The sequence below is a fragment of the Hemitrygon akajei genome, chromosome 2 (genome assembly GCF_048418815.1).
Source record: "Hemitrygon akajei chromosome 2, sHemAka1.3, whole genome shotgun sequence".
Classification (NCBI taxonomy): Eukaryota; Metazoa; Chordata; class Chondrichthyes; order Myliobatiformes; family Dasyatidae; genus Hemitrygon; species Hemitrygon akajei.
In genome coordinates, this window is record NC_133125.1 from 188,880,765 (window position 1) to 188,905,359 (window position 24,595).

The following is a 24,595-nucleotide window of genomic DNA, read 5'->3' on the forward strand; positions in this document are numbered from 1 at the left end:
AAATAACGTCCATCTGCTCCCATCTATCCACTACATTTGTTATATCCTCAAAGAACTCCAGTATGTTTGTCAAACAGGACTTGCCTTTGCTGAATCCATACTGTGTCAGCATAATGGATCCATTTCTTTCCAGATTCTTTGCTATTTTAATGATAGCTTCAAGCATTTTCCCAACTACAGATGTTAAATTAACTAGCCTATAGTTACCGCCTTTTGCCTGCATCCTTTTTTTGACATACGCCGACTTCCAATCCACCAGGACCTGCCCAGAATTTTGGCAAATTATCACCAAAGTCTCTACTATAACTTCTGGCATTTCTTTAAATACCCCGCAGTGCATTCCATGGGGACCAGGGGACTTGCCTATCTTCAGGCCCACAAGTTTACTTAGCACTACCTCTTTAGTGATAGCTAATGTATTGAGGTCCTCCGCTCCCATCACATAATATCTCTTTTTGGCATGTTGAACTCCATTGTGAAGAATGACACAAAATAGTCATTCAAAGCCTCTGCCATTAACTCATTACCTAATATCAGTTCCCCCTTCTCATCATCCAAGGTACCAATGTTCACTTTAGCCACCCTTTTCCGCTTTATATAATTATAAAATGATTTAGTATCTGTTTTTATATTTTGCACTAGTTTATTTTCATAATCCATCTTCCCTTTATTGCTCACTTTGTCTTCCTTTGGGAAGACTTTAAAAAGCAACAATCTTTCAGTTTTCCACTATGCTTGGCGATTTGTACACATGAAATTTTAGTTTGATGCCTTCTTTTATTTCCTTAGTTATCCAAGGCTGACTCTCCCCACGCTTTCTGTCCTTGCTTTTAACTAGTATATCCTTTTGTTGAGCTGCCACACAGTTCTTTACTTTGTCCTTTTCACCAATTAGTTTGAGCTCAGCTGGCGAGAAAAACCCAGAGCCGATCATCAGAGTAAGAAACTTTCTCTCTCTGTCTCTGGTGGCTCTGACAAGCTTTCTGTCTAACGCTCAGAAACATGACGATTTATAGAACTGGCGAAACAAAGAACAGTCAGTTTCATGGATATTCCCACCAAATCAGTTACAACAAAACTTACGGTAATTACTTAGGTAAGAGAGTACACTAAATCACGGGTTTTAATTACAGATAGATTCTTGCCTTATCATTGAGGCTTAGACTGATACCAGGGAGGGAAATTGATGAGGGTAGGGCAGTGGATGTGGTCTACATGGACTTTAGCAAAGCATTTGACAAGGTCCCTCATGAGAGACTCATCCAGAAAGTCATGAGGCATGGGATAAGTGGAACCTTGGCTGTTTGGATAAAAAATTGGCTTAAAGGAAGAAAGCAGAGGGTAGTTATGGAAGGAAAGTATTCTACCTGGAGGTCGGTGACTAGTGAAGTGCCACAGGGATCTGTCCTGGGACCCCTGCTATTTGTGATTTTTATAACTGACCTAGATGTAAAGGCGGAAGGATGGGTGAGTAAGTTTGTGGATGACACAAAGATTGGAGGAGTTGTGGATGGAGCTGTAGGTGGTCAAAGGTTACAAGAGGATATAGACAGGCTGCAGAGTTGGCAGAAAAATGCCAGATGGAGTTTAATCCAGACAAGTGTGAGGTGATGCATTTTGGAAGGACAAACCAGAAGACTGAGTACGGGAATAATGGTCAATTACTTAAGGGATGAACAAAGGGACCTTGGGGTTCAAATCCATACATCCCTCAAGGTCGCTGCACAGGTTGATAGGGTAGATAAGAAGGCCTATGGGATGCTAGGCTTCATTAACTGGGGGATTGAGTTCAAGAGTAGAGAGGTCATGTTGCAATTCTACAAATCTCTGGTGAGACTGCACTTGGAGTATTGTATTCAATTCTGGTCACCTAATTATAGGAAAGATGTGGAAGCTATGGAGAGGGTGCAGAGGGGATTTACCAGGATGTTGCCTGGATTGGAGAACAAGTCATATGAAGCAAGGCTAGCAGAGCTGGGACTTTTCTCTTTGGAGCGTAGAAGAATGAGAGGGGACTTGATAGAGGTCTACAAGATTATGAGAGGCAAAGATAGGTTGGATAGTCAGTACCTGTTTCCCAGGGCACCAATAGCAAACACCAGAGGGCATATGTACAAAATTAAGGGAGAGAAGTTTAGGGGAGACATCAGGGGTAAGTTGTTTTTACACAGAGGGTTGTGAGTGCCTGGAATGACTTGCCAGGGATGGTGGTGGAGGCTAAAACATTAGGGGTATTTAAGAGCCTCTTGGACAGGCATATGGATGAAAGAAAAATGGAAGGTTATGGGGTAGTGTGGGTTTAGTACTTTTTTTAAGGATTATATGGGTCGGCACAACATGGAGGGCTGAAGGGCCTGTACTGTGCTGTAATGTTCTATGGTTCTATGGAACATAGATCTGTGATGCGAAACAATAGTGTGTGAACTTAGCCCTTACATTGCTCCCAAAGGAACAGCAGTAAGTCGTTAATCTAAGCACACTGAAAGCAGATTCCTTACTCAAGGATGGGCTCTGCACAGTCTCACAGTTCAGAGCATACACAAGTTGGTACTGTAGCGCGGTGCTACGCGTAGCGCTGAAATTACGACATGGTGTCGATAAACTGCAGCCACAGAATAAGTTTATTTCAAAAATACAGTCTTGCTTTAAAGCCTGTCTCCCCCACTCGATACTTCGAGAGGCACGTAACTGAAACCCCTTGAGGCTATCTCCCTTTGTCCCTGGCTCTGGCTAATTGTCAGCCGGTTCGAGTGAGCTAGTAATTGGGTTGCCACATAACCCCCCCCCCCCCCCCCCAGAACCGGCGGTACACCCCCCAATGTCCACAGTCTGGGCCGGGCCCTGTTTGGGAGGTCGGCTTCTGCGCCGCGGTGCCGGAAACTCGACTGGTTGCGCCAAGTCCACATGGGCCGGTTTGAGTCGGTCCACCATGAAAACCTCCTCTCTCCCCCCAACGTCCAGCACGAACGTGGACCCATCGTTTCTGATCACCATAAACGGCCCCTCGTAGGGCCATTGCAGCGGCGGCTTCCCCCGGCCAAGCTCCGACTGGCGAAGGAGGAGTTCAAGAGGATGGAGGAATTGGGGATCATTCGGCGGTCCGACAGCCCATGGGCCTCTCCCCTGCACATGGTGCCCAAGGCGACAGGGGGCTGGAGACCGTGCGGCGACTACCGCAGGCTGAACGAGGCTACAACACCGGACCGCTACCCTGTGCCGCACATTCAGGACTTTGCAGCAAACCTGCACGGCGCGCGGATCTTCTCCAAGGTAGACCTCATCCGCGGATACCATCAAATCCCGATGCATCCGGACGACGTCCCCAAAACGGCTCTCATCACCCCGTTCGGTCTTTTTGAGTTCCTCCGCATGCCGTTCGGCCTGAAGAATGCCGCACAGACGTTCCAGCGGTTGATGAACGCGGTGGGACGCGACCTGGACTTCGCATTCATCTATTTGGACGACATCCTCATAGCCAGCAGCAGTCGTCAGGAGCATCTGTCCCACCTCCGACAACTCTTTGCCTGGCTGAGTGACTACGGTCTAACGATCAACCTGGCCAAATGCCAGTTCAGGCTCGACACCGAGTGAGCTAGTAATTGGGTCGCCACAGTACTTGATTTTAGCCCGTTAATTACAAGAGTCCAAGAATCATTTCTATGTCTCCCAATTTCCTTAAAAGTTCATCATTCCCTCTTTTTTATCATTTCATGATAACCTTTCAGAACAGGTTGTTGCCTCTACAACATGATACAAAACATGGCCAAAGACACCGTAGAATACAAACAATAATCAAAATTAATACAATTAGACTTGCAAAATGCAAAACACATCTATTAACCAATATATTTTCCTTTAGTCTCGGAGAGCCCTCCTACTCAGTTCCTTCAATAACAGGTTTACTGTCTGTTCGATGTATCCTCCGAGGTTGCCCCTCCTCTAATGCACTGGGTGGCTTATGGTACACAGGGGCCAGTGTTCCAATATGGCAGATTAATTCATCAAGGAGGTTGGCTCAATATGATCAGTTTCTTCTGAAATTAGAGGTTTTACTGCCAATACAACTTCTTTGGTTGCCACTAGATCTGTAGAATGTAAACACCAGTATATATAGCCACGGTCTTTCAATCCTGTGTCGCCAAGCTTAGAACTTGCTGCACCAGTTCTTGTATCTGTCAGTTTTTTTTTAGAATAGCTTCACAATAGCAATCAAAAGTTGTAGTTGAACCCGTGTGCTCTCATCATGGAATCCTTCCAGGAAGCTCTGTAAAAGCTCATCAGCATTGTCAATTCTTTCTGTATACTCTCCAACTATCCATATCATCGCTGCTCTTGCTTCTGGTTCATCCAATGAGACCAGATTTTCACAAAGTGTTCCAATAACCCTTTAATACTTGTCTGGGTATTTATGGAAAACGTCCTTTATTACTACAATAGCTTCTTGGACGATATAGTTTTCTTTTGTCTGAATGAGGTCAAGTAGCATACTCACGCAGCATTGTGCTAATTTCTCAACTACAGTTGCACATAGTCCAATTGCACACAGCTTTTTGTACAAAGTCCACATCTGCTTCAGTGGCATACTCCTTCAATTCTGCCAAAACCTGTGCAATGTTGGCTTGAGAAGCCAATTGAATCATGATATCCAGTTTTTCCAGTTTCACTTATGTTGGATCATTGAATTTTATGAAGAAAAACATTGTTTCATGCTTACGAATCTCAGACCTTTTCTGTATAATGAGGTTGATGTTCCGGAGGGCAACATATTGGAATTTTGGTTCTGCAGACAAGAGCGTTACCAGTGGGGGAGCCAGTTTCTTGAACAATGTGCCATAGTAATCCAAGTCCTTTGAAAGCATTTCCATGGATTTCATCAGAACCTTTACAGCCAACAGGACAACAGCTGAGTTGGCGTGAGATAAACGGTGGTGTCACACGCTCACAGATGCTTTGAGCTTTTTGGCTGTAATAGGCCAAACAATCAAGGATAAATATCTGGCCCCATTTGGTACATTCATTTAAGGCTGTTAAAAGCTTGTGGATTGTCTGAGAATTGAGGTCTAACAAGTTGCTGTTTGGATGAGATTCTGTAATCTCTGACAGAGCAGCCACAGTATTTGCAATGACCATTGGATTAGAGTCAGATATCAGATCCTTTAGAGCAGGGGTGTCAAACTCATTTTAGGTCACGGGCCGGATTGAGCAAAATGCAGCTTCATGTGGGCCGGATCAGTCGGATGTGTGCGAACGCAGCTTTTGTTGCCTCCGTTTTTTCAGCCTGCTCTCATGTGTCTCAGTCTCTGCTATAACTACAAAGTGTTTCACTTTACAAATTCCGTTTCTTATGAAGAAGACTGCCGAGCAAGACTGCCGAATAAACACTAAAAACCCTGAAAACCTGCTACCTGAATAGACTCAGCATTAGCCATATCATACGCCATAGGCGCTTCGATTACTGGGGCCAGCTTTAATAGTAATTAGATATTATCTCGCGGGCCAAAGATAATTCCACCTTGTGCCGGATTTGGCCCGCGGGCCTTGAGTTTGACATACCGTAGATTCCGGACTACAGAGCGCACCTGATTAAAAGCCGCTGGCTCTAATTTTAGAAATAAAATCAATTTTTTAATTGTACAGGCCGCACCGGATTTTAGGCCGCACCGAATTTCCGGCGGACCGGATTTTCGGCGCACTGGATTTCCGGCGGACCGGATTTTCGGCCGTTTGTAATATGAGATATTTACACAGAAAGATATTACACGTGTTGGGCTTCAAATTCTGCCCTGTGTTCGTTTTGGAAGAGAGACAACCAACACCGGATTACAGTGCAGCGTGGCTTTATTGCAGAACGCGTTTTGCCTTCCCCTTACATTCTGCTCTTATTTATACTCCTTTTTCCCCCAAACCAAACCCTCGCTACACATATTTGGTAAGGCTAAACTTTGTTATACCTACCGGTATTTGGTAACATCGGACACTTGTGTCCTTATTGGCCCGATACCATTCACACACGAGTTTTACTGTTTTTTTGTTTACTGAATCGCTCGCAGTTTCGGTGCAGCGGAATCCTCAGTTTCGCTCCCTCCCTCCCTTGTACTGCTGTCTAATATCACGTGAGCCATTCCTGACCTGAAGCGGCAGTCCCAAATTAAATCCTAACACACGTGAGGATTTTTTAAACTTTTAATTAAATCCGTATGGTAACATAAACAAATACATATTGCAAATGCTTTTTTTCGAACCGTGCCTGTAACACGGCTACTTTTAAAATACATACCTATCGGTAACACACAAATTACGTTGGGTATACTTTTTTACTGAACAGTGCATGAACAACATTCCAACATCTCCTAACGACTGGTTAAAAAATATATATATTCTGCAGCCTACCAGGAAAAGTTATTGATCGCCTTCTTCATCTTCCTCCTGCGCACTAAAACCATCAAAGTCCTCTTCTTCAGTGTCCGAATTGAACAACCTCAGGATCTCATCACTCACTTCAATCTCTTCGTTGTCGCTCTCACTTGAGCGCACGCGATCCTCTTCATCACGCAGCAGTCCAGCCTTTCGAAACCCGTTGGTGATGGTGGATGTTGTGACATGGCTCCAAGCATTTAGGATCCACTGGCAGACTTGAGTTAAAGATGCTCTTCGCATGTGGCCTGTTTTGGTAAAGGATTTCTTGCCGCTCGTCATCCAAGTCTCCCACTCAATGCGTAGTGCCACTTTAAATGCCCGGTTCACGCTGATGTCCAGTGGCTGCAAATACTTCGTGGTGCCCCCAGGAATCACAGCTGGAATTGAGTTTGTACTCTTGATGGCAGCTTTCACTGAATCTGTTATATGAGCCCTCATGCTGTCCATAACGAGCAACGCTTTTTTTATGTGAAAAAATCCCCCCGGTCGCTTGGTGTAGCACTCTCTGAGCCAATCCTTCATTAGACTCTCCATCATCCAACCTTTCTTATTGACTTTCACCATGATTTCTTTTGGGAATTTTTCCTTTGGCATTGTCAGCCGCTTAAAAATCACCATCGGTGGAAGCTTTAGTCCGGATGCTGTGCAGCTCAGAACACAAGTAAAATGCGTTCTCTCATAGCCACTTGTTTTCAGTATGATGGACGAGTCACCTTTTTTATTAACAGTCCGAGTGAGAGGCAGGTCAAACGTCAAAGGTACTTCATCCATATTTATGATTTCATCTGGCCCGATGGAATTCTCCGCTATCTTTGTTTGAGTGAATGTGCGGAAGTTAGCAAGTTTTTCCTCATGGTCGGGAGGGAGCTGCTGACAGAGAGTCGTGCGTACCCTGATGGACAGGCCTTTTCGTCTCATAAATCTAAAACACCACGATGGCCCACCTCTAAAATCTTCGATTTTCATTTTGGTGGCGATTGCTTTAGCCTTCAGTCTGATCTGCACGGTGGAAACACCGTGGCCGCCTGCTCTCTGTGTGTTAACCCAGTCTTCAAGAAAGTTTTCAAGTTCGGGCCATCTGCTGTGATTACCTCTGAAAGCTTTTGTCGTCTTTTTGCATTGATTCAGTTCTTCGCGCTGGCGTCTCCACCGTCTCACCATCGATTCATGTATGCCAAGATTACGCGCAGCAGCTCGATTTCCTTCTTCAACGCCAGATTGATTGCCTTTAACTTAAAAGCTGCATCATATGCTTTTCTTCGAGTGTTTTCCATGTTGATGAGGGTGAGTACAAATGGCTGATTTACAATAATTTGTGAAGTGCGCTTGATTTATCGTACAATTTCATTGGACCTCTGTGAACTACTCATCAATTTTATTGGTCTACTGTTACGAGGCAAAATGTTTTGGCGGCATGGGAAAAAACCTTCTATTAGCCGCACCTTATTATAAGCCGCTGTGTTCAATGCTGTTCAAAGCATGGGAAAAAAGTAGCGGCTTATAATCCGACATCTACGGTATATGCTTTAGAGTGTCCAGAAATCCCTGATCTTCTACCAGCTGTTCATTGACACAGACAGCAGCAGCTTTTCATACATAAGGGCCTTCATCCTTTAGACATTTTTGCAGGGGCTCACACAAATACTCAGTGAATTTATCCACACAGATGCAGCCTATTGTTCTCATGGCCAACACTCTGATAAGTGGATTGCGATCTTTACAGTCCTTAACAAAAGTGTTGACACCCACAGTTGTCACATCTGGTTGGCTTTTTGCATAATTCATTAGCTACACCAGCTTCTTCAACTCCAAATTGTCTGCATACGGTTTACAACATCAGGAAAGAGGGCACTGACATCTTTGCCAACGGTCATTGACACATCATTTTCTTCATTGCTTTCTTTTTCTCCTTCTTGTCACTGTTGAGTTCTGCTTTGAGTTCAAAGATTTCTCTTTTCTTGGTTGTTGTGAAATATTTAGAATCAGTCATGGTGAGTGTGGTCCTCTCCACCGAGGTCCGAGTTCCCCTCAATCCCAGCTCTCCAGGCTCAATCGTGGGGTAGTCACCTTTAGGCTTCATCCTCTCGATAGGCCTGTTGTACCTGTGAATACAGGCTTTGGAGAGTTTTAGTTAATTTGCATAAATATTTTCCCATCTTCCCCCGAGGTATGCATATCTAAAGGTCAGGGTCCCCATGGGGTTCTCAAAAGGCTTCCTGTAGATAATTTCTACAGGTGATAACCCTGTCTTACTTGATGGCATAATTTTTATATGGAATAGGGCTAAGGGTAAAACCTTCAACTAGGTCAATCCAGTTTCTTGTGTAAGTTTAGCCAGTTTATCTTTCAAGGTACCATTGGCTTGATTTACTATGCCTGCTGCTGTTGGATGATGGGTGCAGTGCAACTGTTGTTTTATAGCAAGTTCTTTACAGACTTCATTATTTATTTTGGCAACAAAATGTGGCCCATTGTCTGAGCTTATCATTTCTGGAAGTCCATAGCGAGGAATCGTTTCTTTTCGCAATATTTTCACAACAGTCATAGCGGTATTATCAGTTGTAGTAACAGCTTCAATCCATCTGCTATATACATCTACTATCACTAAGCAATACTTAAAACAATGTACTTTAGATAGTTCTATAAAATCAAGTTGCAAACAAGAAAAAGGTCCACCAGGCAAGGGGGTAGTTCCGGAAACACAAGGCATTCCCTTTCCAGCATCCATTTTTTAAAGAACATGCTGTGGCTCGCTGTTCAGCTGCTTGCTGGAAATCAGGGTGCCACCAAGATTGTAAACAGGTATTAACCATTCCCTCCTTGCCCAAGTGTGTACAATTATTTACATAATCTATCAAAATAGGTAAGAACACAGAGGGAACACAGACCTGTCCTGCAGGGGTCACCCGTAAATTGGTCTGAGGTTCAAGGTGGCAACCCATTTGGGACCATAGTTTGCGCTCTCCTTCAGGAGTGTCCCCCTGAAACTTGTGTATTTCCCCCATATCTGGCATACCCGTAGATTTTGTCTAATAGGAGCTTGCTGGGTTCCCGAGGGGACTAAAAGTGTGGGATTCAGGGGTGTCTGTTTAGCTTCTGCATCAGCCCTAGCATTGCCCTTAACTATCTCATCAGATTCCCCAGTATGGGCTGCACATTTAATATTAGCCAAAACTCAAGGTAGCTGTGAGCGGTGAGTAAGTTGTTTACAAAGGTAGCATTACCAATGGGGTGGCCAGAGGAAGTCGGAAATCCCCGAATTTCCATAGTCAGTGCCTAACGGGAGTCTGTATAAAGGTTCGCACTTTAGTCTGTTGCTAGGATACAGGCACAAGTCAGAGCAAACAGCTCAGCCTTCTGGGCGGAGACAACTACTTCAAAAGAGGCTTTCTCAATCACTACACTGTTCGTCACTATCGCATAGCCAGAATATCGATTTACTGCTGGATCCACAAAACAGCTTCCATCCTCATAAAACATTGCCTTGGGCTTGAGGAAGTATTGCGGAAGGGATGGGAGAGTCTGTCCTTCTTTCACGGTGATCCGGACGGGGGTTGGGGGGGAGGGCAGTTGGTGCGGTTGAATTCATGGCCTGAAATTGCCCAGAGATGTGGTCTTACCAGATATCCCGTCTTCACCTCCGACTCCTCCAGTATCAGAGTTGGGCCGCTGGCAGAGCCATTCTCCCTCTGTGCTGGAGGCTTGTTTCGTCAGGGTGTAGGCAAGGAACCCTAGGCCCTTTGGCTTGAACCCAGGTGGAACCCTAACGGTGGTATGGGGAACCACCAGTTCTGTCTGTCACCAAGGGAAACACGGAACTTCGGCCAGCAATACACTGCCCTCTTTTAACCTCTCAAATCACCGTAACTGGGAACTTCTGTCCCTCGATGGGTGCATAATATTAGCTTTCCTCAGTTGAGCACCCCGTAGGATCATAGCACAGTCACATGAAGGTCTGCCTCTGGCAGAGAGGGTTCAAACGAAGTGGTGTCCAGATTAAGTGCCGGGTTGGTAATTGAGGAAGCTGTTGTTTGTTCACTAGTCCCCTTGTCTGTGCATAGAATTCCATCTTCCAACGGACGGAGCAAGTCTCTCCCTGCTAGACTACACCCCAGACCGGTGGTGGCTGTAAATGAAACCTCATACTGGGCCCAATAATAAGTTTGTCGCATGTGATTTCAATCATTGTCAGGCCAGTCCATATTATTAGTTTTAATCATGTTGGCTAACTTAATTGGTAAGCATTGGAGAAGTAAAGCATTAAACTGGGGGGACAGATTCCAATTAATTAAAGGCTTGGTCTACTGCGAAAGTGCCATAGCAGGCTACAAGTCACTCCCGATAGGCTGGTCCGGATTTCCCAGGTTTAGGTTTGCATTCAAGTTCTTTAGTGATAGAAAGATAGAAAACCTACAGCACAATACAGGCCCTTCGGCCCACAAGTTGTGCCGAACATGTTCCTACCCATAGCCCTCTATTTTTCTAAGCTCCATGTAGCTATCCAAAAGTCTCTTAAAGACCCTATCGTATCTGCCTCTACCACCATTGCCAGCAGCCCATTCCATGCACTCACCACTCTGAGTAAAAAACGTATCCCTGCCATCTCCTCTGCCCTACTCCTCAGCACCTTAAATCTGTGTCTTCTTGTGGTAACAATTTCAGCCCTGGGGAAAAAGCCTCTGACTATCCACACAATCAACACCTCTCAAAATCTTATACACGTCTATCAGGTCACCTCTCATCCTCCGTTGCTCCAAGGAGAAAAGGCTGAGTTCACTCAACCTATCCTCATAAAACATGCTTCCCAATCCAGGGAACATCCTTGTAAATCTTCTCTGCACCCTTTCTATGACTTCCACATCTTTCCTGTAGTGAGGCGACCAAAACTGAGCATAGTACTTCAAGTGGTCTGACCAGGGTCATTAGCTATTAGTGAAACATGGTTGCATGAGGGGTGTGATTGGCAACTAAATATTCCTGGATTTCGTTGCTTCAGGTGTGATAGAATCGAAGCGGCAAGAGGGAAGGTGTTGCATTGCTTGTCAGAGAAAATATTACAGCAGTACTTTGGCAGGATAGATTAGAGGGCTCATCTAGGGAAACTATTTGGATGGAATTGGGGAATGGGAAAGGTGTAGTAACACTTATAGGGGTGTATTATAGACCACCTAATGGGGAGCAAGAATTGGAGGAGCAAATTTGTAAGGAGATAGCAGATATTTGTAGTAAGCACAAGTAAGCACAAATTTTAATTTTCCACACATAGACTGGGAAGCCCATTCTGTAAAAGGGCTGAATGGTTTGGAGTTTGTAAAATGTGTGTAGGATAGTTTTTTGCAGCTATACATAGAGGTACCAACTAGAGAAGGGGCAGTGTTGGATCTTCTGTTAGGGAATGAGATAGGTCAGGTGACAGACGTATGTGTTGGGGAGCACTTTGGGTCCAGTGTTCACAATGCCATCAGTTTCAATGTAATTATGGAGAAGGACAGGTCTGGACCCAGGGTTGAGATTTTTGATTGGAGAAAGGCTAACTTTGAGGAGATGTGAAAGGAGTTAGAAGGAGTGGATTGGGACAATTTGTTTTATGGGAAGGACGTAATAGAGAAATGGAGGTCATTTAAAGGTGAAATGTTCCTGTTAGGTTGAAAGGAAAGGTTAAAAGTTTGAGAGAGCCATAGTTTTCAAGGGATATTGGAAACTTGGTTCAGAAAAAGAGAGATCTACAATAAATATAGGTAGCATGGAGTAAATGAGGTGCTCAAGGAATATAAAGAATATAAAAAGAATCTTAAGAAAGAAATTAGAAAAGCTAAAAGATATGAAGTTGCTTTGGCAAGTAAGGTGAAAATAAATCCAAAGGGTTTCTACAGTTATATTAATTGCAAAAGGATAGTGAGGGATAAAATTGGTCCCTTAGAGAATCAGAGTGGACAGCTATGTGTGGAGCCAAAAGAGATGGGGGAGATTTTGAACAATTTCTTTTCTTCTGTATTCACTATGGAGAAGGATATTGAATTGTGTAAGGTAAGGGAAACAAGTAGGGTAGTTAATGAAACTATGATGATTAAAGAAGAGGAAATACTAGAGCTTATAAAGAATATAAAAGTGGATAAGTCTCTGGGTCCTGACAGGATATTCCCTAGGACCTTGAGGTAAGTAAGTGCAGAAATAGCAGGGGCTCTGATAGAAGTATTTCAAATGTCATTAGAAATGGGGATGGTGCCGGAGGATTGGCGTATTGCTCATGTATTCCATTGTTTAAAAAGGGTTCTAAGAGTAAACCTAGCACTTAAAGGCCTGTAAGTTTGATGTCAGTGGTGGGTAAATTAATGGAAAGTATTCTTAGAGATGGTATATATAATTATCTGGATAGACAGGGTCTGATTAGGAACAGTCAACATGAATTTGTGCGTGGAAGGTCGTGTTTGACAAATCTTATTGAATTTTTTGAAGTGGTTACTAGGAAAGTTGACGAGGGTAAAGCAGTGGATGTTGTCTATATGGACTTCAGTAAGGCCTCACACAGAAGGTTAGTTAGGAAGGTTCAATCGTTAGGTATTAATATTGAAGTGGTAAAATAGATTCAACAGTGGCTGGATGGGAGATGCCAGAGAGTAGTGGTGGATAACTGTTTGTCAGGTTGGAGGCTGGTGACTAGTGGTGTGCCGCAGGGATCAGTACTGGGTCCATGTTGCTTGTCATATACATTAATGATCTGGATGATGAGGTGGTAAATTGGATTAGTAAGTATGCAGATGATACTAAGCTAGGTGGCATTGTGGATAATGAAGTAAGCTTTCAAAGTTTGCAGAGAGATTTAGGCCAATTAGAAGAGTGGGCTGAACAATGGCAAATGGAGGTTAATGCTGATAAGTGTGAGGTGTTACATTTTGGTAGGACTAATCAAAATAGGACATACATGGTAAATGGTAGGGAATTGAAGAATGCAGTAGAACAGAGTGATCTAGGAATAATGGTGCATAGTTCCCCGAAGGTGGAATCTCATGTGGATGGGGTGGTGAAGAAAGCTTTTGGTATGGGCCCTTTATAAATCAGAGCATTGAGTATAGGAGTTGGGATGTAACGCTAAAATTGTTCAAGGCATTGGTGAGGCCAAATTTAGAGTATTGTGTACAGTTGTGGTCACCAAATTATAGGAAAGATGTTAACAAAATAGAAAGAGTACAGAGGAGATTTACTAGAAAGTTACCTGGGTTTTAGCACCTAAGTTACAGAGAAAGCTTAATGTGAAAAAGACTAAGGAGTTGGTGGTGGACCTGAGGAGAGCTAAGGCACCGGTGACCCCTGTTTCTATCCAAGGGGTCAGTGTGGACATGGAGGATTACAAATACCTGGGGATACGAATTGACAATAAACTGGACTGGTCAAAGAACACTGAGGCAGTCTACAAGAAGGGTCAGAGCTGTCTCTACTTCCTGAGGAGACTGAGGTCCTTTAACATCTGCCGGACAATGCTGAGGATGTTCTGCGAGTCTGTGGTGGCCATTGCTATCATGTTTGCTGTTGTGTGCTGGGGCACAAGATTTTGCAGACACTGGATTCCGGTACCAGGTACTCGGATAGAAAGGTACAGAATGGTGTTTCGGTCTGATGCAGGCAAATGAAATTAGCACCCAGAAGATTCATGGTTGGTGTGGACGAGGTGGGTTCAAAGGTTCTGTATCTGTGTTTATTGATTTTGTGAAAAAGCATTTGGCATTAGACCACAAGATAAAGAAACAGAATTAGGCTATCTAGTCCATCGAGTCTGCTCCACCATTTAATCATGTCTGAACCATTTTTCCCTCTCAGCCCCAATCTCCTGCCTTCAACGTATCCCTTCATGCCCTGACCAATCAAGAATTTTATCAACCTCTGCCTTAAATATACATAAAGACTTGGCGTCCTGAAGTCGTCAAGTCAAGTCAAGTCAATTTTATTGTCATTTCGACCATAACTGCTGGTACAGTACATAGTAAAAATGAGACAACGTTTTTCAGGACCATGGTGTTACATGACACAGTACAAAAACTAGACTGAACTACGTGAAAAAAACAACACAGAAAGCTACACTAGACTACAGACCTACCTATAAAGTGCTCAAAAACAGTGCAGGCATTACAATAAATCATAAACAGGACAACAGGGCAAGGTGTCAGTCCAGGCTTGAGGTATTGAGGAGTCTGATAGCTTGAGGGAAGAAACTGTTACATAGTCTGGCCATGAGAGCCCGAATGCTTCTGAGCTTTTTCCCAGATGGCAGGAGGAAGAAGAGATTATATGAGGGGTAATGGGGTTCTTCATAATGCTGTTTCCTTTGCGGATGCAGTGTGTAGTGTAAATGTCCATTATGGCGGGAAGAGAGACCCCGATGATCTTCTCAGCTGACGTCATTATCTGCTGCAGGGTCTTGCGATCCAAGATGGTGCAATTTCCGAACCAGGCAGTGATACAGTTGCTCAGGATGCCTGTGGCAACGAATTCCACAAATTCACACACTTGATTGTGTGGATAGACAGAGGTTTTTTTTCCCAGGGCTGAAATGGCTAGCATGAGAGGGCACAGGTTTAAGGTGCTTGAAAGTAGGTACACAGGAGATGTCAGTGTTAATTTCTTTTTAAAAACACAGAGAGTGGTGAGTGAGTGGAATGAGCTGCCAGCAATGGTGGTGGAGGCAGATATAGAACATAGAATAGTACAGCACATTAAAGGCCTTTTGGCCCACAATGTTATGCCAACCCTCAAACCCTCCCTCCTATATAACCCCCCCACCTTAAATTCCTCCAGATACCAGTCAAGTAGTCTCTTAAACTTCACTAGTGTATCTGCCTCCACCACTGACTCAGGCAAATACCTGGGGATACGAATTGACAATAAACTGGACTGGTCAAAGAACACTGAGGCTGTCTACAAGAAGGGTCAGAGCCATCTCTACTTCCTGAGGAGATTGAGGTCCTTTAACATCTGCCAGACGATACTGAGGAGGTTCTACAAGTCTGTGGTGGCCAGTGCTATCATGTTTGCTGTTGTGTGCTGGTAGAGCAGGCTGAGGGTAGCAGACACCAACAGAATCAACAAACTCATTCGTAAGGCCAGTGATATTGTGGGGGTGGAACTGGACTCTCTGACAGTGGTGTCTGAAAAGAGGATGCTGTCCAAGTTGCATGCCATCTTGGACAATGTCTCCCATCCACTCCATAATGTACTGGTTAGGTACAGGAGTACATTCAGCCAGAGACTCATTCCATCGAGATGCAACACTGAGTGTCATAGGAAGTCATTACTACCTGTGGCCATCAAACTTTACAACTCCTCCCTCAGAGTGTCAGACACCCTGAGCCAATAGGCTGGTCCTGGACTTATTTCCACTTGGAATAATTTACTTATTATTTAATGATTTGTGGTTTTATATTGCTATATTTCTACACTATTCTTGGTTGGTGCGACTGTAACGAAACCCAATTTCCCTCGGGATCAATAAAGTCTGTATGTCTGTCTGTAAAGGTTGAACAAGTTAGGTCTTTATTCTTTGGAGTGTAGAGGTATTTAAAATTTTGAGGGGGATAGATAGAGTTGATGTGGATAGGCTTTTCCCATTGAGAGGTGGGGAGATTCAAACAAGAGGACGCGAGTTGAGAGTTGGGGGCAAAAGTTTAAGAGTAACATGAGGGGGAACTTCTTTACTCAGAGAGTGATAGCTGTGTGGAACAAGCTTCCAGTAGATGTGGTAGAGGCAGGTTCGGTATTGTCATTTATAGTAAAATTGGATAGGTATATGGACAGGAAAGGAATGGAGTGTTATGGGCTGAGTGCAGGTCGGTGGGACTAGGTGAGAGTAAGCGTTCGGCATGGACTAGAAGGGCCAAGATGGCCTGTTTCCATGCTGTAATTGTTATATCGTTATATGGCTGCAACATTAACTCTCGGCTCCTAAATTCAATTCCACGATTGATGAAGGCCAATACACCGTTCGCCTTCCTAACCACTGAGTCAACCTGCGCAGCTGTTTTGAGTGTCCTATAGACTTGGACCTCAAGATCCCTCTGAACCTCCACACTGCCACGAGTCTTACCATTAAGACTATATTCTGCCATTATATTTGACCTAGCAAAATTAACCACTTCACACTTATCTGGATTGAACTCCATCTGCCCTTTCTCAGCCCAGTTTTGCATCCTATCAATGTCCCGCTGTAACCTCTGACAGCCTTCCACACTATCCACAACACCTCCAACCTTAGTGTCATCAGCAAACTTACTAAACCGTGCTACACTTCCTCATTCCGGTCATTTATAAAAAGCACGAAGAGTAAGTGTCCCAGAACAGATCCCTGAGGCACTCCACTGGTGACTGATCTCCATGCAGAATATGACCCGTCTACAACCACTTGCCTTCTGTGGACAAGCCAGTTCTGGATCCACAAAGCAATGTCCCCTTGGATCCTATGCCTCCTTACTCTCTCAGTAAGCCTTGCATGGGGTACCTTATCAAATGCCTTGCTGAAATCCATATACATTACATCTATTGCTCTTGCTTCATCAATATGTTTTGTCACATCTTCAAAAAATTCAAGCAGGCTCATAAGGCACAACCTGCCCTTGACAAAGCCATGCTGATTATTCCTAATCATACCGTATACCATAAATCATATTTACAGGTTGTTGGAGAGCCCTTTCCAAGGCTTGAATAATCGGTCTGTCTGTTCATTCTCATTAGGGTTTCCTGCCTGAACTCCTGATAGGTTTGGTATCTTAATTCTGCCTTCAATTTCTGACCCTCATCAGCTGAGAGAATCACACAGCAGAGACCAAGTGGAGGCCAAGTCTCTGGATACATTCAAGAGAGAGTTAGATAGAGCTCTTATAGATAGCAGGGTCAAGGGATATGGGGAGAGGGCAGGAACGGGGTACTGATTGTGTATGATCAGCCATGATCACAGTGAATGGTGGTGCTGGATAGAAGGGCCGAATGGCCTACTCCTGCACCTACTGTCTATTGTCTATTGAGACCGAATAAATCTTGCAGGGTCGCATTATATATTTGCATAGTACTGCAGACATACTGAGGAAACTGTGCTGGTTTTTATTTTCTATCTGGGGCCTGATTCATGATCATTATCATTTCTTGAGGCTTCCAGGGTGCATACACAGGAATTACTGAGGGCTGTCGCTTCTTGGTTGCTCAAGGACTGGGCAGCATTCAGGTGGGCAATTGTCTTTGTGGAGCCATTAACTCTGGGGTTTTATTGGATTCTAACCTCCCTGTCTCGGAATAATCCTCAGTATTCCCTTCCTGGATCTCAGGGTATAGAGAGCCTCTCCTTCCCTGCCGCCAAGCGGCCACCGTATCTGAGTACTGGAAAGATTGGGATTTGGGAGCAGTGGGTGCACTTGGCCCTTAATAAGGTGGGGGATACGGTGGGTGCCCAATTCTCATCACAGTCACTGTCCTCAAACAAGGTCAGTATGCCAGACATAGGTTTGGGATCCCTTGTTTCCCAATTAGTTTGAACTTGAGACTGATGTTCCTGTCCCTCTCTCTTCTCTAGGCCAGCCTGGGTTTGCTTACGTTGTTTTTCCTGCTCTCGTTTTCAGCACCCATCCACCCATTCTCACTCTGCTTTTAGCATCTCCCGACCTTTTGGCATTCCTTCTGCCATACATACCTCTAAACCCCTTCATCACATGCATTGTTCCCCCAACTGGCCAGTAAAGTATATCATTTGGTATCAGCTTTATCTTTCCATTCTTTAATCAATAATTTCCTCTTTTTACCACAATACTTTTTCCAAATTAAATTTACTGCTTGTTCACAAGAGGTTCTATCCTAAGTTCCACTTAGTGGCCACACACCGTTTCTCAGTTTCTTTGTTAGCACTGCACTTAACATCTGGATAGACTGCAGGGGAGTCCCTTTCCCCTCCGTTTGGCCAAACGTCTGTCCTGTCCTGTGCTGGCCAATTTACCAGGTCAACTGCCTGTCGCCCAATTAGTTAGCAAACACGAGGAAATCTGCAGATGCTGGAAATTCAAACAACACACACAAAATGCTGGTAGAACACAGGCCAGGCAGCATCTATAAGGAGAAGCACTGTTGATGTTTTGGGCCGAGACCCTTCGTCAGGACTAACTGAAAGGAAAGATAGTAAGAGATTTGAAAGTAGTGGGGGGAGGGGGAAATGCGAAATGATGGGAGAAGACCGGAGGGGGTGGGATGAAGCTAAGAGCTAGAAAGGTGATTGGCGAAAGTGATACAGAGCTGGAGAAGGGAGAGGATCATGGGATGGGAGGCCTCGGGAGAAAGAAAGGGGGAGGGAGGGAGCACCAGAGGGAGATGGAGAACCTAAGGGCATATGTACAAAATTAAGGGAGGGAAATTTAGGGGAGACATCAGGGGTAAGTTTGTGTGTTTTTTTTGGTTTTTTTTATACAGAGGGTTGTGAGTGCCTAGAATGACTTGCCAGGGATGGTGGTGGAAACTAAAACATTAGGGGTATTTAAGAGCCTCTTGGACAGGCACATGGATGAAAGAAAAATGGAGGGTTATGGGGTAGTGTGGGTTTAGTACTTTTTTTAAGGATTATATGGGTCGGCACAACATGGAGGGCTGAAGGGCCTGTACTGTGCTGTAGTGTTCTATGGTTCTATGGTCATTAAGAGGGAAAAGATGAACTATGAAAGGAAGCTAGCAAGTAACATCAAAGAGGATACTAAAAGCTTTTTCAAGTATATAAAGAGTAAAAGACAGGTGAGAATAGATAAAGGACCGATAGAAAATGATGCTGGCGAAATTGTAATGGGAGATAAGGAGATGGCAGAGGAACTGAACGATATCTTGCATCAGTCTTCACTGAGGAAGACTTCAGCAATATACCGGACATTCAAGGGTGTCAGGGAAGAGAAATATGCGCAGTCACAATTACAACAGAGAAAGTACTCAGGAAGCTGAATAGTCTAAGGGTAGATAAATCTCCTGGACCAGATGGAATGCACCCTCATGTTCTGAAGGATAGAAACATAGAAACATAGAAAATAGGTGCAGGAGTAGGCCATTTGGCCCTTCGAGCCTGCACCACCATTCAGTATGATCATGGCTGATCATCCAACTCAGAACCCTGTATCTGCTTTCTCTCCATACCCCCTGATCCCTTTAGACACAAGGGCCATATCTAACTTCTAGTGAAATGGTCTCTAGTTCTTATTTTTTTCAGGATGTAGCAGTGGAGATTGCAGAGGCATTAGCAATAATCTTTCAAAGGTCGATAGATTCTGGCCTAGTTCCGGAGGACTGGAAGATTGCAAATGTCACTCCGCTATTTAAGAAGGGGGTAAGGAAGCAAAAAGGAAATTATAGACTTGTTAGCTTGACGTCGGTGGTTGGGAAGTTGTTGGAGTCAATTGTCAAGGATGAGGTTACGGAGTACCTGGAGGCATATGACAAGATAGGCAGAACTCAGCATGGTTTCCTTAAAGGAAGATCCTGCCTGACAAACCTAGTGCAATTTTTTGAGGAAATTACAATTAGGCTAGACAAGGGAGATGCAGTGGATGTTGTATATTTGGATTTTCAGAAGGCCTTTGACAAGGTGCCGCACATGAGGCTGCTAAACAAGATAAGAGCACATGGAATTACAGGAAAGCTACATACATGGATAGTGCATTGGCTGATTGGCAAGAAATAGTGAGTAAGAATAAAGGGATCTCATTCTGGTTGGCTGCCGGTTACCAGTGGTGTTTCACAGGGGTCCATGTTGGGGCCACTTCTTTTTACGTTGTATATCAACGATTTGGATTATGGAATAGATGGCTTTGTGGCTAAGTTTGCTGATGATACAAAGATAGGTGGAGGGGCCAGTAGTGCTGAGAAAACAGAGTCTTCAGAGAAACTTGGATATATTGAGGGAATGGGAAAAGAAGTGGCAAATGAATTACAATGTCAGAAAGTGTACGGTCATGCACTTTAGTAGAAGAAATAAACGGGCAGATTATTATTTAAATAGGGAGAGAATTCGAAGTTCTGAGATGCAACGGGACTTGGGAGCCCTCGTGCAGGATACCCTTAAGGTTAACCTCCAGGTTGAGTCGGTGGTGAAGAAAGCAAATGCAATGTTGGCATTTATTTCTAGAGGAATAGAGTATAGGAGCAGGGATGTGATGTTGAGGCTCTATAAGGCACTGGTAAGACCTTACTTGGAATATTGTGTACAGTTTTGGGCTCCTTATTTAAGAAAGGATGTGCTAACGTTGGAGAGGATTCAGAGAAGATTCACTAGAATGATTCCAGGAATGAGAGGGTTAACATATGAGGAACATTTGCTGCTCTTGGACTGTACTCCTTGGAGTTTAGAAGAATGAGGGGGGACCTCAGAAACATTTTGAATGTTGAAAGGCATGGACAGAGTGGATGTAGCAAAGTTGTTTCCCATGGTGGGGGAGTCTAGTACAAGAGGACTTGACTTGAGGATTGTGAGGTGCCCATTCAGAACAGATGTGAAAAAAAATTTTTAGCCAGAGGGTGGTGAATCTATGGAATTTGTTACCACGGGTGGCAGTGGAGGCCAAGTCATTGGGTGTATTTAAGGCAGAGATCGATAGGTATCTGAGTGGTCAGGGCATTGAAAGTTATGGTGAGAAGGCGGGGGAATGGGACTAAATGGGAGATTGGATCAGCTCATGATGAAAGGGTGGAGCAGACTCGATGGGCCGAATGGCCGACTTCTGCTCCTTTGTCTTAAGGTCTTCCTCCCCTTCCCCCCCTCCATCCCATTTAAAACACTGACATCCAGGAATATTGAGAATTCATTCCTTCCCTGGTGCCAACCAAGACTCTGTAATAGCCACTACATCATAATTCCATGTAAGTATCCAAACCTTCAGTTCATTACCTTTGTTCCTGATGCTTCTTGCATTGAAGCATATGCACTTTAGCTCTTCTACCTTACTACCTTTACAGCCTTTATTCTGCTTCTTTTCCCTCAAAGCCTCTTTATATGTTAGATCTGGCTTTACTCCATGCAGTATACTTACACTTCTCGCATGACCTTTATCCTCCTCCACCTCACTATCTGCTCTTACACTCTGTTTCCCCTCCCCCTGCAAATCTAGTTTAAACCCCCCCCCCCCGGAGCAGCACTCACATGACTTCCCGCAAGGATATTAGTCCCCCTCCAGTTCAGGTGCAACCCATACCATCGGAACAGGTCCTACCTTCCCTGGAACAAGGCCCAATTGTCCAGAGACATAACGCCCTACCTCCTGCACTAACTCCTTAGCCACGTACTTAGCTGCATTATCTTCTTATTTCAGCCTCACCAATGGTATACTTATTGTCAATGGGAATGGCCACAGGGGTGTTCTGCTCATTCTGTCTATTCCCTTCCCTCTCCTGACAGTTACCCATCTACCGGCCTCCTGACTTTTAGGGGTGACTATCTCCCTGAAACTCCTGTCTATTTCTGTCTCTGCCTCACAAATGATGCAAAGTTCATCCAGCTCTGGTTCCCTAACTCAGTTTGTGAGGAGCTGCAGCTGGATGCACCTTTTACAGGTGTAGTCATCAGGGACATTTGTGCTGTCCCTGACTTCCCATATCCTGCATGCAGAGCACTCAACTGCCCTAACTGCTGCCTCCATTACCTACTCCTAATTTAATTAAATTAATTAAAGCAACTTACCCAGCTTTACCTCACTGGGAGCAAGCTCGTCCTCAACCTCTGTATGCCAAAGCCTCAAAGCTCCACTCCTACCCTGAGCCTCTCACACACTGGCCACTCCTCTTCAGTCACCCCTCCCTTTTATTTGTCCCTGACAATTATCTCAAGTACTCACTCCCTCTAATCAACTAGTCAACACTCTTTAACCCTTCAGTCGCCCTCCACATGCCTTTTTAAAGCACGCTCACCTCGGCTGCTTCCCAGCACTCAGCGCTGTCCTGAGCCCTTTGCTCCTCCTCTTCCTGCTGCAACAGTCTCTCGATCACACTATCCCGAGTCCCCACTGCGCGTGCCTTTTTTTGACCCACATTCTGGGTCATATTTGTGCAGAAATAGTGAAAATTCGGCAGTGTTCACAAACCACTGAAGTTTGTGTCAAACTATTATTATGCATATTTCAATCGACCTTCACCTTGTCCATATACCTCCCATCCATGTACCTATTCAAAATTCTCATAATTGACGAAATCAAACCCATATCCATCACTTCCACTGGCAGCTTGTTCCAAAGTCTCACCACCCTCTGTGAGGAAGTTCCCCCTCATTTTCACCTTAAACATTTCACCTCTCACCCTTAACCCGTGACCTGTAGTTCTAGTCTCACCCAACCTCAGTGGGAAAAATCCAGCTTGTATTTACCCTTTTGCATACCTCTATCAAACCTCCCTTCATTTTCCTATGCTCTAGGTAATAGAGTCCTAACCTATTAAGTCGGGTCCTCAAGTCCCTAATATCATGTCACAACTAACTAACCCTAACCATACTGTATGTCTTTTGAACATGGGAGGAAATTCGAGCACCCAGAGGAAACCAGCAAGGTCACAGAGAGAACATATACAGCAGCAGGGATCAGACCCTGACTGGTGACCACTGGTGCTGCAAAGCAATTGCACTAACTGCTACGCTACCATGCTACTTCTTTTGTGGGCTCTATGGACCAATCTCTTAACTCTATTAGGATTGTGAAGTTGACAAAGGCATTTGCTGCACTACACAATCTCACAGCTGAAAGATTCACAGACACAGGAGCTTTCTCACCATATCCATTGATGCCCTGACTGATTAGGAAACTATCAACACAGAGCATTCCCCAGATTTACTGCTCTCTGGCTTTAAAAAAATCCTCCTTACCTCTGTTCTAAAAGGTTGCCCCTCGGTTTTGAGGCTGTGCCCTCTAGTTCTGGATACCTCTAGTTCTGATGACCTGGTGAACATTTAGGGAACATTCTCTCCATATCCACCCTATTTAGTCCTTTCAACATTCAGTAGGTTTCAGTGAGATCCCCATGTATTCTTCTAAATTCCAGTGGCCCAAAGCTGCCAAATGTTTCTCATGTTATTCCCAGAATCATCCTTGTGAATGCCCTCTGGACTTGCCCCAAAGAGAACACATCCTTTCTGAGATATGGGGCCCAAAACTGTTGACCGTACTCCAAGTGCAGACTGACTAGTGTCTTATAATGCTGAGCTTTTATCTCCTTGCTTTTACATTCTATTCCCCTTAAAATAAATGCCAACATTGCCTTTGCCTTCTTTACTTGTAAATTAACCTTCTGGGAGTCTTGCACAAGGACTCCCAAGTCCCTCTGTACCTCTGATGTTTGAACCTTCTCACCATTTAGATAATAGTCAAAATATTATTCCTTTTACCAAAATGCATTATCATACATTTCCTAATGCTATTCCATCTGCCACTTGTTTGCCCATTCTTCCAATTTGTCTAAGTCCTGCTGCAATTGCATTGCTTCCTCAGCACTACCTACCCCTCCAACTATCTTTGTGTCATCCACTAACTTTGCCACAAAGCCATCAATTCCATTTTCTAAAACAATGACAAACACGAGGAATCTGCAGGTGCTGGAAATCTGAGCAACACACAAAATGCTGGAGGAACTCAGCAGGCCAGGCAGCTTCTATGGAGAAAGTATCGAATTGACTTTATTTCTTACATCCTTCACATACATGAGGAGTAAGAATCTTTATGTTACGCGTCCGTCTAAATATGCGATGTGCAATCATAGTAATGTATAATAATTTATAATAAAAATAGAACAGTCAATATAACATTGAAATACAATTGTATCAGCATGAATTAATCAATCTGATGACCTGGTGGAGAAGTTGGCCTGTTGGTCCTAGCTTTTATGCTGTGGTACCATTTCCTGGATGGTATCAGCTGGAAGAATTTGTGGTTGGGGTGACTCGGGTCCCCAGTGATCCTATGGGCCCTTTTTTCTACACCTGTCCTTGTAAATGTCCTGAATCATGGGAAGTTCGCAACTACAGATGTGCTGTGCTGTCCACACTACTCTCTGCAGAATCCTGTGATTAAGTGATGTACAGTTCCCATACCAGGCAGTGATGCAGCCAGTCAGGATGCTCTCAATTGTGCCCCTGTAGATGGCCCTTGGAGGTCAGCAGGAGACGCTCATGGAGTGAGCACTGTTTCAGATTCGCTCCATA

At 44.3% G+C, this 24,595-nt stretch overlaps 1 pseudogene; it reads right to left on the bottom strand.

Annotated features, from left to right (window-relative positions):
• Nucleotides 1–3,874: 3,874 nt before the first annotated feature.
• Nucleotides 3,875–24,595, bottom strand: part of LOC140721709 (AP-1 complex subunit beta-1-like) — a 132,900-nt pseudogene continuing 112,179 nt past the window's right edge.